General features: G+C 35.7%; 1 protein-coding gene across 1 annotated transcript in view; it reads left to right on the top strand.

Moving 5' to 3' along the window:
* The window catches only part of LOC148939339 (uncharacterized), a 156,800-nt gene that overhangs the window by 29,703 nt on the left and 113,688 nt on the right, over positions 1-13,409 (top strand). The window lies entirely within an intron of this gene.

Below are 13,409 nucleotides of genomic sequence, written 5' to 3'. Positions count from 1 at the left end.
ATAGAAAGTCAAAATTTTTGTTTTTGGGTGGAACGATACGGCATGTACAACATTGAGATCTATGAAAATGACCAAAGTTTGAAATTTCCAAATTCTAGTGAGTCAGCTGTTACTGGAGATAGTATGTATCGCCTTCTGCAAGGAAAATAACTTAAAATTGTCGACAATATTTTACTGGATATCAATGACCCTCATTATTTTAGGAAAAATTGTTTTTTCATGGATGGACCAGGTGGTAAAGGTAAAAAATTTGTTTTTAAGACCTTGTATCACAATCTGTCTGGAAAAAATTACAAAGTACAATGTATGGCTTATACAGGAATAGCAGCAACTTTATTGCCATTTGGATTAACAATACACAAAACCTTCCGCTTGACAGTTCCATTTTCCTCAGATACTATTTCCTGTATAAGACCTGGCAGAGCCTTAGATTAGCTCAAGTAGATGTTTTCCTACTTGACGAAGCACCGATGATTCTCAAGTTTGGCTTACAAAATTAGCAAATCCAAACCTACCATTTGGTGGGAAAAACTTAGTTGCTGGAGGTGATTTACTTCAGTGTTTACCAGTTCAACCCCGAAGCAACCACAGTGAAACACTCTATTTATCAATAAGAAAGTCATCTTTGGAAGAATTTAAAACATGTTTACCTTGTGAAAAATATACGTGTTGATCCTGAACAAGAAGCATTTGCAAAGTACATTCTCGAACTGGGAAATGAAAATCTTCCTAAAAATAAACTTAATGAAATTGAATTACCGGAAGATATAATTTCCAGTAGAAATTTAATAGAGGAAGTATTTGGAAATTGTTTGTCTAAACAAAGTTTCGATTTAATGAAGGATCAAGTTATTCTAGCTTAAATCAAAAAAGAAATTAGTAAAATAAATGCGAAAATGGTCGATCACCTTCCAGGAGAATACGAATCGTCTAAATTTTACGATTCTGTAAAAGATAAAGAAAAATAAGGATTTTAATTTACTCCAGAATTCCTAAATTCCATTGACGCAGCAGATTTGTCACCACATGACTTAAAAATAAAGGAAAATACGATAGTTATACTTTTGCGTAATTTAGATATTTCAGAAGGGATGTGTAATGGGACCCGTCTTACTGTTACTGAATAATGTAGCAACGTAATTAAGGCGAATAGAGTTACTGGGGAAAAATCAGGAAAAGAAGTCCGTCTATCCTGAGTTGCAGTGGACTCTAGTAAGGGTCAACTTGAAAGTACTGCTCAACGACATCAATTTCCAATTTGACCTGAATTTGCCATGACGATACATAAGTTACCAGGGCAGACTTTTGAATTTGTCTGTGCCGACCTTAGTTCTGCAGTTTTTAATCATCGAATGTTATACGTTGCATCTTCTCTTGTGAAAAGACAATGTACCTTAAAATTTCTGCTACCACTTGAAAATGAACAAAAGAACATATAGCGAAGTGTGGAGGGAAGCCCTGACAGCTAACAACAAAACGTCTTATTGTTAGAGTTGTATTTCTTTTTTTATCATCAATGCCTACCATACTTTTGTTAAAAAAAAAAGGTTCACCAAAATGTATATCATAATCACAAAAGACAAGCCGAGGAAAAACGAACCAAACAAATTGAAAATGATAGCGATGATTATTAGTTTTTTGGATTTTGACATGAATAAGTTCATCAATCCCTACCATACTTTTGAAAATCAAAAATATGGACTAGATAGATTGTTGGAAGCAAAAGAAGTTCTTGTCCCACTACCTGAACAATTAAAAGAGACAAAGGTTTGGCGATATGTCTTTCATAATGACAAAATATAAGCCAAGGCAAAAGAAGAAGTTTTTGTCTCGCCGCCTGAATAATTAAAAGGAACAGAGGTTCGGCGATATTTCTTTCATAATGACAAAAGACAAGCAGAGGAACACGTTGGTGAATCGTATAGCTTGTTGAGAGATCACACAGATGCTCTATGTTCTATGTCGGTCACTTTAGTTGATGGCAGTCCTTACAAAAATTTTGCAGATCGATAAAAATTGCTACGCATTTTTTGACGCTCGGTGAGAGACAACATTTTCCACAAGGGCAGTATATACCAGATTATCGGAGAGACAGCGACATTGAAAAGTTTTGAAATAATAAAACGGTTGAATGGCCTCTTGCATTTGACTGTTTTTCTATAAGCCGATCGAATAGATCTATATTTTTGAATTGGTCAACAGGCCTCTAGTGGATCTAAGCGTCTGGCAATAAGTAATACCAAGGTATTGCAGAGACTGGGACTGCTGAATTCTAATACAATCGATGACGATATTAATATCTGCCTAATTAGCACCGTTAAAAAAAATAAATTCCCTTTTTTTCACTGTTGACCCTTAGTCCTATTCTTCTGTATAGGGTCGCTAGTAGGCGAATATTCTCTTGTAAACCCCTTAGCGTGCTGCTTAGGTGAAACTAATCGTCTTCATATGAAATAAAACTGAAATCCATGCCCTCTATAAAACATATCTCTCGAATGAGTCTAGTTACGGAATAAATTGCGTAAATGAACATGATGGGGCTTAGAGCAGACCCTTGTCAAACTCCCTTAGAAAGCTCAATGGGTCCAGAAAGCTTTTGCCTACGTTGTCCAGCGTTTTTTTTCCATCCCAAAACAAGACGGGTTTGCGTGTTGGAGTACCAATCATGGAGAACTAGGATAATGTTGGGGCCTAAATTTAAGAGGCAGCACAGTATTTGCAAGTGGACGATAGAGTCGAAGTTAGCAGCAATATCGACGCTGCAGACAAAAAGTGGCTTTTTGGCCAGAGATACAGATGTTATTATTCTCTTTAGTAGCCGATTGGCGTGTCCACAACAGTGTCCACTTTAGATGGACGCTGGGCGTGGCATATTGTGTTACTTACAGCTTATTCCTGAGGGAGAATGGGAGGGACGTCTTATCTTCTCCAAAGGCATAGATAATGAATTTTTCAACTATGCTGAATATAACGTCTGTCTGAAAATTTTGACCAGGTGTCTTTGGGGAAAACAGGGGTGTGGGAGGGTGGCTATATGCCTTCCAATTGTTTTGTTCACTTAAAAGGGGCAATAGAACTTTTTATTTCCATTCAAATTATCCTCTCCCGATCTTCTTTGACCCTTGGCTCAATATGGTGGCCAGTGGGAAAAAATACTGAAATTACTATTGGGTGAGTCGCTTCTTACTTACAGTTCGTTATCGCGGAATGTTTGATGATTGACTGTTGCCTGTTACCCTTTAATTATTAAAAAAGAATATTTGTGCTGGAATGAATTTGTCCCTGACATTCAACGACTTTTGTTTTGAAAGCACTATTTCAAAAAGAAGACATATTTCCGTGACTATCTTTTCCATGACAAGCGAGAATAGTAGTAATGCCTCACTGCTCACTGCATAAAGGTGGGAAGATTCCCATGGGATTTTAAACGCACAGATAGTAGATTTCAGTAGGATTTTAAACGCATGCCCTGTGACGCCACACGACACACCCCTGTTTCCATGACACAGCTGGCAAGATTCCTAAGACATGCCCTGTTTCCCTGACCAGGTGAAATATGGATGACGCAATCTTGTTTCAGTATTAGAAGGATTAGAGGTGCCAAGATTCCCACAACACCCAAAATTTTAAAGGTGCCGTGCTGTTAAATGGTCAGCAGGAGTTTAGTAATTGGAGTTGAGGGTAATGCGTGACTTAGTGGATTTATCGGAAATAACTTAGTGGCGGTGCACACGGGGGCGTTGTTTAATGACAGCGCACATGTTACGTAATGACAGCACATAAGTGAGTCTTATGTACTGATGGTCAACACGCGGGCACTACGTAATGACAGCGTGAATCTTAGGTAATGGCAGCGCACACATCACTTTCACAAAATACTTTTTTGAGATTTTATTTTTCGTCGAGATGTTCAAGGCGTTTCTTTTTTATTTTGAGGTGTTTTTTCTTTCATCACGTTTCTTTTTTCTTTCAAAGGAATTTTTTTTATTTTTTTCTGTCTTTTAAGACATTTTTTTCTTTAGTTATTATGTAAAGAGGAATGTTTATGGATAACGCACTCCCATGCGAATCGTTTCTTCAGAGTCTAGGAGGGAATCCCCTGCTTTCAATTGAGAAGGACACTTACGTGGGGTGTTACATAATACTTTTTTTCTTTCAGTAGATTTTTATTCAGAGTTCAACTATATTCTCATGATTTTTGTCCTCGTTAGGACTCGAAAGATCAATTTCTATCCAAAAGAACAACTAGAATATCTATTTCGAGAAATTATTGTTTCTAAGGCAAATATGTAATTCAAATATTTTTGGAAATATTTCCATATTTCCAGGAAATTCCAGGAAATTTCCAATATTTTGTTCTGGCTAATATATTCTAGAAATAGCCTATTGCACTCAATGCAAGTTCCCATGTTTCACTTACTAGAATGACGTGTTTAACACGCCTGCGATAATTGACGCAAAGCCGGAGAATATCTATTTCGAGAAATTATTGTTTCGAAGGCAAATATGTAATTAGGTAAATTCTGAAAATACTCAGAATTTCAATAATGTTCCATTATTTTAAAATTTAGGCTTAAATAGCTGAAACAGTGCGTAAATTCTCCATTTTTTTAGTCATTTTGCACGGGTAATCAAGGAACATTTAATATAGTTTTCTGTTTTTGTGTGCGTTTCTTAGGAAAATGGTCCATTATTACAAAGCCTAGTCTTAACTAGCCGAAAGAGTAGATATATTCTTGATTTTTAGTCGTCTTGCATGGATTATTAAGGAACTTTGATATATTTTTCTATTTTTGTGTGTTTTCTTAGAGAAATGGCCATGATTCGCAAAACTTAGCCTTAACTAGCCGAAAGAGAGAGTATTAGTAATTTTTTGCCGAATGAAGTCAGAGCTAGACTCTGCATATTGAAAAAGTATCGTTTTCTATGATAGTTTTACGCTTGGTTGATTATTTGATTTTTTTTTGCACATTTTGGTTTAATGGACTTCTTTAATTATCTTTGAAAGATTTTGTTTCCCTCCGAAAATAAGATTATGAATCTAAATTAAACACTTTTTTTTATTATTTTAACAGTGAGAACTCGGAATTTCATTGCTAAAATGTGATACTCCCAGAAGTTCACGCCACAGTGCCACACTATTATTGCTCTCTGGCACCCTTTGACATTACATCGTCACCTCCATGACATTCCAGACCATTCTTGTTGAAAACTATGCTTCAACCCAGTGATTCAGGTTTTCGCAAGCCAAGCCTATCATGATGTTCCACAAAACACCCCCACAGCGTCACAGCGTTACAGGCCTACCCCCTTCCATCCACGTCACTTTTCCTTCATCACCTCTAAGACATTTTCAGCCTTTTCCCTCCGAAAATAAGCTGGTGAATCTAAATTAAACACTTTTCTGAACAGCAAGACTCTCCATTTCATTACTAGAGCTTGATACTCCAAGCAATTCACGCCACAGTGCCACACTATTACTGCTCTGTGGCACCCTCTGACATCCTATCTTCACCTCAAAGACATTTCCCGGACATTTCTTGTTAAAATTATGCTTCTACCCATAATTTCAAGTTTTCGCAAGCCAGGCCTATCACGATGCTCAACAAAACACCCGCAAACCATCACTGCTTTACTTACCTACCCCCTCCATCATCCACATGGCACCCATCCCCCCATCATCACCCCTAGGATACTTTCAACTTTTTCCCACCGAAATAAGCTAGTGAATCTAAATTAAACACTGTTTTTATTTGAACAGCGGAACTCGGCATTTCATTGTTAGAGCGTGACCAATCTATTCACGCCACAGTGCCATACACTACTGATCTATGACAACCTCTGATGTCACATCATCATTCCCAAGCCTTTTTGAGACATTTCTTGTTCAAAATTACACATTCAATCCGGTAATTCAAGTTTTTGAAAACCATCCGTGTCATGATGCCTCCCAATACACATCATACCAACACAGCTTTAAACACTTGCCCCTCTGTCATCCGTTTGGCACCCCCACTTGTTATCCTTGGGACTTTTTTCGTCCTTTTCCTTCCAAAAATAAGCTTATGAATCTAAATTAAACACTGTTTTTATTGGAACAGCGGAACTTGGCATTTCATTGCCAGAACGTTATACTCCAAGCAATTCACGCTACAGTGCCACACCATTACTGCTCTTCAGCACCCTCTGACACCCCATTCATAAATCCTAAGACATTAGCAGACATTTCATGTCAAAAATTAAACATTAAATCCCATGATTCACGTTTTCGCAAACCAAGTCTATTTTGACGTTCCCCAAAACGCAACGCACCAGCAAGGTATCACCTGCCTGCCCCTCTGTTATTCACCTGGCACCACCAATCATCACCCCTAGGACATTTTTAATCCTTTTCTTCTCGACCCCTATCCTAGCCATCGGAAGACACTAGCAACAAATTCAACCGGAACCCAAGCGTCTAATTCAACCGGACCCCTAGCGAGCAGTTTCAACAGGGCTTTAGTGAGCAATTCCAACGTGAGGTCCTAGCCTAACCACCGGGAGACCCTAGCAACCAATTCAACCAGGCCCCAAGCATTAAATTGAGGCGGGGCCGTAGTGAGCAATTCTAACGGGGTCCCCCTAACCAGTGGAGGACCCCATCAGCCATTTCAATCGAAACCCAAGCATTCAATTCAACCGGGCTCTAGCAAGCATTTCCAAATGAGGGGGCCCTAGCCCAACCATAGGAGGACCCTATTAAGCAATTCAGCTGAAACACAAGCCTTGTTCATGGAAATTGTAGCACGCTGATTTTTATTCGTGGATCTTGCTAGATGCTAATTTTTTGTTCATGAAACTTGTAGCATGCTGATTTTCTATTTATGAATTTTTTACATTTATTTTTTCTCCTCTCAAAACTTATTTTATTCATGGAACTTGTTGCATGCTGATTTTTGTTCGTGGAAATTTTTGCATGCTGATTTTTCTCTTCGCGAAACTTTTTCTCCTCATAAAATTAATTTTTTTCATGGAACTTCTTGTGTGCTGATTTATGCTCGTTGAACTTGTTGAGTGCTGATTTTTTGTTCGTGAAATTTGTTGCATTTTGATTTTTCTCTTCGTAAAACTCGTACATTGATTTTTCATCTCGTGAAACAGATTTTGTTCATGGAACTTGCTACCTGCTGATTTTTGCTCGTGGAACATTTTGCATGCTGATTTTTTCCCATGAAACTGGTTTTTTCTCTCTCTCGTTTCGTAAAAGATGTACAATAATTTTTGTTATCGGGACTCCGATTTTGTTCAAAGAACCTATTGCCTGCAGATTTTAGTTGATTTTCTCTTCGTGAAACTTGTACATTAGGTTTTCTTCTCGTGAAACATGTTTCACGTTTATTTCTCTCTTCATTAAAATGTACACTGATTTTTTTCTCATTGTGAAACTCGTCTTGCTCGTAAAACTTATTACATGCCGATTTTGTTCGTGAAACTAGTTACATGTGGTTTTTTCTCTTAGTTTTCTTGTACACTTTTCTCCTAGCGAAACTGATTTTATTCACGGATTTCATTGCATGTTTGTTATTGTTTGTGAACGTTGTTACATGTTTATTTTTCTCGTCATGAAACTTGTAAATTAATTTTGCTTCTCATGAAACAAGTTTTGTCTATGGAACTTGTCACATGATGATTTTATTTCGTAGAAATTGCTGAGGGATGAATTGTTCGTGAAATGTTTTAAATGTTGTTGTTATTTCTCTTAGCAAACTTGTACAATTTTTTCCTAGCGAAACTGCTTTCGTTCAAGGAACTTATTGCATACATATTATAGTTCGTGAACGGTTTTGCAAGTTGATTTTTCTCATCGTGAAATATGTGCATTTCTTTTTTTTTCTCCACGCGAAACTGATTTTGTCTATGAAACTTTTTGCAAGATGATTTTATTTCGTGAAACTTGCTGAGGACTGATTTTTCTTCGTGAAAATTGTTTTGTATCTGTCTTCGCAAAACTTGTACAATGATTTTTGTTATCGTGAATCTGATTTTGTTCAAGGAACCTTTTGCATGCAGAATTTACCTCGTGGAACTTGTTACACGCTGATTATCTCTTCGTGAAACTTGTACATTGATTTTTCTTCCCGTGAAACATATCTCGCGTTGATTTCCCTCTTTATGAGAATGTACACTAATTTTTTTCTCACTTTGAAAATCGTCTTGCTCGTTTAACTCATTACATGCTGATTTTGTTCGTGAAAGTAGTTATATGTTGTTTTTTTCTCTAAACAAACTTATTCGCTTTTCTCCTAGCAAAACTGATTTTGTTCATGGAATTCATTGCATGTTTATTATTGTTCTTGAACGCTGTTGGATGTTGATTTTTCTAATCGTGAAAAATGTACGATTATTTTTCTTATTGAGAATCTGATTTTGTTCAAGGAACTTTTTACACGTTCATTTTTTCTTCGTGGAACTTGTAAATTGATGTTTTTTTCTTTTCAAACATGTTGTGCGTCGATTTTTCTCTTCATGAAAATATACAGTGATTTTATTTTCTCATTATGAATTTTGTCTTGCTCGTGAAACTCATTACATGCTGCTTTCTGTTCCTGAGACTTGTTGCATGTTTATTTTGCTCCTCGTGAAACTCCTACATTGATTTTTTCCTCCTCACGATGGAACTTTTTTCTATTCTTTGAAAAAAAATTTGAATCGAATTGTAATTTTTTCTTTTCCCTTAGAAAATTCAGATATAAAGTGGAAATTTTTCTCTTAATTGAAAAAATTCAGAATTAAAGTAGATCTTTTTCTCTTCTCTGGAAAAAATTCAGAATCGAAGTATAACATTTTCTATTCTCTGAAAACAAATCCAGAATTGAAGTATAACTTTTTTCTCTTCTATGGAAAATCCAGAACAGATCTTGGACTTTTTTTTCTCTTCATTGAGAAAATTCAGAATTGATCTGGAACTTTTTTTCAATTCATTGAAAAAAATTCACAATCGAAATGTAAATTTTCCTTTTCTCTTCTTAGAAAAGATTCAGATCTGAAGTGTAACTTTTTTCGCTTCTATGGAAAAATTCTGAAGAAAACTTGAACTTTTCTTAACTTCATTGAGAAAATTCAGAATTGATGTGGAACTTTTTTTTCAATTCATTGGAAAAAATTCAAAATCGATATGTATCTTTTTATCCTCCTTGAGAAAATTCAGAATTAAAATAGGACTTTTTCTCTTCTTTGGTCAAATTCAAAACTTAAGTGTAACATTCCTTATCTTCTAATAAACAAACAAATAAGAATCATAGCGTAACTTTTTCTATCTTCTATGAAAAAATTCAGAACAAAACTTGAAATTTTTTGCCTCCTTGAAAAAAATCAGAACTGAAGTGTAACATTTCTCTTCTATGGAAAAGTCCAGAACAGAACTTGAACTTTTTTTCTCTCTTCTTTGAGAAAATTCAGGATCAAAGTATTACGTTTCCTTATCTCTTACGGAAAAATCCAGAACAGAAGTTGAACTTTTTATCTTCCTTTAGAAAATGAAGAACTTAAGTGGAACTGAAATTTTTTCTCTGGAAAAAATACAGAATCGAAGTATAACGTTGTCTATTCTCTGAAGAAAAATCCAGAATTGAAGTATAACTTTTTTCTCTTCTATGGAAAATCCAGAATAGATCTTGAACTGTTTTTTCTCTTCATTGAGAAAATTCAGCATTGATCTGGAACTTTTTTCAATTCATTGAAAAAAAATCACAATCGAAATGTAAATTTTCCTTTTCTCTTCTTAAAAGAGATTCAGAACGGAAGTGTTACTTTTTTCGCTTCTATGGAAAAATTCTGAAGAGAACTTGAACTTTTCTTAACTTCATTGAGAAAATTCAGAATTGATGTGGAATTTTTTTTTCAATTCATTGGAAAAAAATTCAAAATCGGTATGTATCTTTTTCTCCTCCTTGAGAAAATTCAGAATTAAAATAGGACTTTTTCTCTTCTTTGGTCAAATTCAAAACTTAAGTGTAACATTCCTTATCTTCTACGAAACAAACAAATAAGAATCATAGCGTAACTTTTTCTATCTTCTATGAAAAAATTCAGAACAAAACTTGAAATTTTTTGCCTCCTTGAAAAAAATAAGAACTGAAGTTTAAAATTTCTCTTATATGGAAAAGTCCAGAAAAGAACTTGAACTTTTTTCTCTCTTCTTTGAGAAAATTCAGGATCGAAGTATAAAGTTTCCTTATCTTTTACGGAAAAATCCAGAACAGAAGTTGAACTTTTTCTCTTCCTTGAGAAAATTAAGAACTTAAGTGGAACTCTTTATCTTCTTTTGTGAATCTCAGAACCTGAGTGCATCTTTAAAAAATTTCATGTTTCATGATGAGAAAAATCAACATGCAACAACATTGACGAACAACAATAAGCATGCAATGAGCTCCATAACAAAAGAAGTTTCACTAGGAGACAAGCGTACAATTTTGCTAAGAGAAAAAAAATAACATGTAACTAATTTCTTGAACACAATCAGCATGTAATGAGTTTCACGAGCAAGACGAGTTTCACAATGAAAAAAAAACAGTATAAATTTTCATGAAGAGAGAAATTAACGTGAAATATGTTTCACGAGAAGAAAAATCAATGTACAAGTTTCACGAATAGACAATCAACTTGTAACAAATTCCGCAAACTAAAATCTCCACACAATAAGCTCCTTGAACAAAACCAGATTTACGATAAGAAAAATCATTGTACAAAGTTTGCAAAGAGATAGAAAAAAGTTTCACGAACAAAAATAAGTCCTCAGCAAGTTTTAGGAAATAAAATCATCACTGCCACATGTTCCATTGACAAAAATAGTTTCGTGTGGAGAAAAATAATCAAAGCACATGTTTCACAATGAAAAAATTAACATGCAGCAAAGTTCACGAACAGTAATATGCATGCAACGAGTTCCATGAACAAAATCAGTTTTGCTAGGAGAAACGTGTATAAGTTTGCTAAGAGAAAAAAACAACATATAACTAGTATGACGAAGAAATTCAGCCCCTAGCAAGTTTCACGAAATAAAATCATCATACAACAAGTTTCATAAACAAAACTAGTTTCATAAGAAGAAAAATTAATGTACAAGTTTCACGATGAGAAAAATCAACATGTAACAACATTCACGAACAATAATAAGCCTGCAATGAGTTCCATGAACTAAATCAGTTTCGCTAGGAGAAAAGTGTATGAGTTTGCTAAGAGAGAAAAAAACAAGATGCAACTAGGTTCATGAAAAAAATTAGAATAATGAGTTTCAGAGCAAGACGAGTTTCCCAATGAGAAAACAAAATTAGTGTACATTGTCATGAAGAGAGAAATCAACGTGAAACATGTTTCATGAGAAGAAACATCAATTTTCAAGTTTAAAGAAGAGAAAATTAACGTGTAAGAAGCTCCACGAACTAAAATCTGCACGCAATAAGCTCCTTTAATAAAATCAGATTCACGATAAGAAAAATCCTTGTACAAACTTTGCGAAGAGGTAGAAAAAAACAAGCTTCTCGGACAAAAATCAGCATGCAAAAAGTTCTACGAGCAAAAATCAGCAGGCAACAAGCTGCATGAACAAAATCAGTTTCACAAGGATAAAAATCAATGTACCAGTTTTACGAAGAGGAAAATCAACATGTAACAAAGTTCACGAACAATAATAAGCATGCAATGGATCTCAAGAACTAAATCAGTTTCGGTAGGAGAAAAGTGTACGATTTTGCTAAGAGAGAAAAAACAAGATGCAGCTAGTTTCACGAACAAAATTAGAATGTAATGAGTTTCAGAGAAAGATGAATTTCACAATGAGAAAAAAATTAGTGTACAGTCTCAGGAAGAGAAAATTTAATTTGAAATATGTTTCACGAGAAGAAACATCAATTTACAAGTTTCAAGAAGAGAAAATCAACGTGTAAGAAGTTCCACGAACTAAAATCTTGACGCAATAAGTTCCTTGAAAAAAATCAGATTCACAATAAGAAAAATCATTGTACAAACTTTGCGAAGAGATAGAAAAAAACAAGCTTCTCGGACAAAAATCAGCATGCAAAAAGTTCTACGAGCAAAAATCAGCAGGCAACAAGCTGCATGAACAAAATCAGTTTCACAAGGATAAAAATCTATATACGAGTTTTACGCAGAGAAAAATCAACATGTAACCAGTTTCACGAACAAAAATCACCATTCAACAAGTTCAACGAAAATAAATCAGCATGCAACAAGTTCCATGAATAAAATTAGTTTCACAAAGAGATAAAATCAATTTAGAAAATTCACGAAGAGAATAATCAGCATGCTACAAGTTTCATGACCAAAAAATTAGCATGCTACAAGATCCACGAATAAAAATCAGCATGCTACAAATTCCTTGAACAATGCTTGCTAGGGTCCTCCAATAACTTGGTTAGGGTCCCTATGTTGGAAATGCTTGCTAGGGCCCGGTTGAATTGGATGCTTGGGTTTTGATCTAAATTGCTACTAGGTTCCTCCGGGGGTTAAGGGGGCCCTGTTGGAATTGCTCGCTAGAGGCCTGCTTGAATTTGAAGCTTGGATACCGGTTGAATTGGTTTCTAAGGTCCCCTAGTGATTGGGTTAAAACCCTACGTTGGAATTGCTCACCAGGGCCCCGTTGGAATCGCTCGTTAGCGCTCCGGTTGAATTGGATACATGGATTCCGGTTGAATTGGTTGCCAGGGTCCTCCGATGGCTAAGTTAAGGGCCCCGGGGAAAAGGATGAAAAATATCCTAGGGGTGAGGAGTGGGGGGGGGTGCCACGTGGCGAACAGAGGGGAAGGCGCGAAATGTCATGGTGGTGTGGATTGTTTTGGGGTGCGTCGTGATAGGCTTGGTTTGCGAAAACTTGAATCATCGGAGGGAATGTTTAAGTTTTAACATGAAATTTCTGAAAATATCTTAGGAATAATGAATGGGGAGTCAAATGGTGCACCAGAGAAGTAATAGTGTTGCATGTGGCTTGAATTGCTTGGAGTAGCATTTTCTGGCAATGAAATGCCAAGTTCCGCTGTTCAAATAAAAACAATGTTCAATTAAGATTAACAGGCTTATTTTTGGGGGGAAAAGGATAAAAAATCCTTGGGATGAAGAGTGAAGGGTGCCACTTGGATGACGGAGGGGTATGTGTGTAAAGCTGTGATGGTGTGATGTGTTTTGGGAGGCATTAATTTAGGGTTGGTTTGCAAAAACTTGAATTACTGATTGAATGGGTAGTTTCCAACAAGAAGTGTCTGAAAATGCTTTAGGAATGATGATATAATTTCAGAGGTTGCCGCAAAACAGTAATAGTGTGGAACTGTGGAATGAATCGCTTGGAGTATCACGCTCTATCAATATAATGCCGAGTTCTGCAGTCAAATAAAACAGTGTTTAATTTAGATTCACAA

Source organism: Artemia sp. Qi Xiang Cuo, chromosome 21 (assembly GCF_049724085.1).
Source record: "Artemia sp. Qi Xiang Cuo chromosome 21, ASM4972408v1, whole genome shotgun sequence".
Lineage (NCBI taxonomy): Eukaryota > Metazoa > Arthropoda > Branchiopoda > Anostraca > Artemiidae > Artemia > Artemia sp. Qi Xiang Cuo.
Note: the sequence above shows the minus strand (reverse complement) of the source record. Positions and strands in the feature narration are given on the sequence as shown.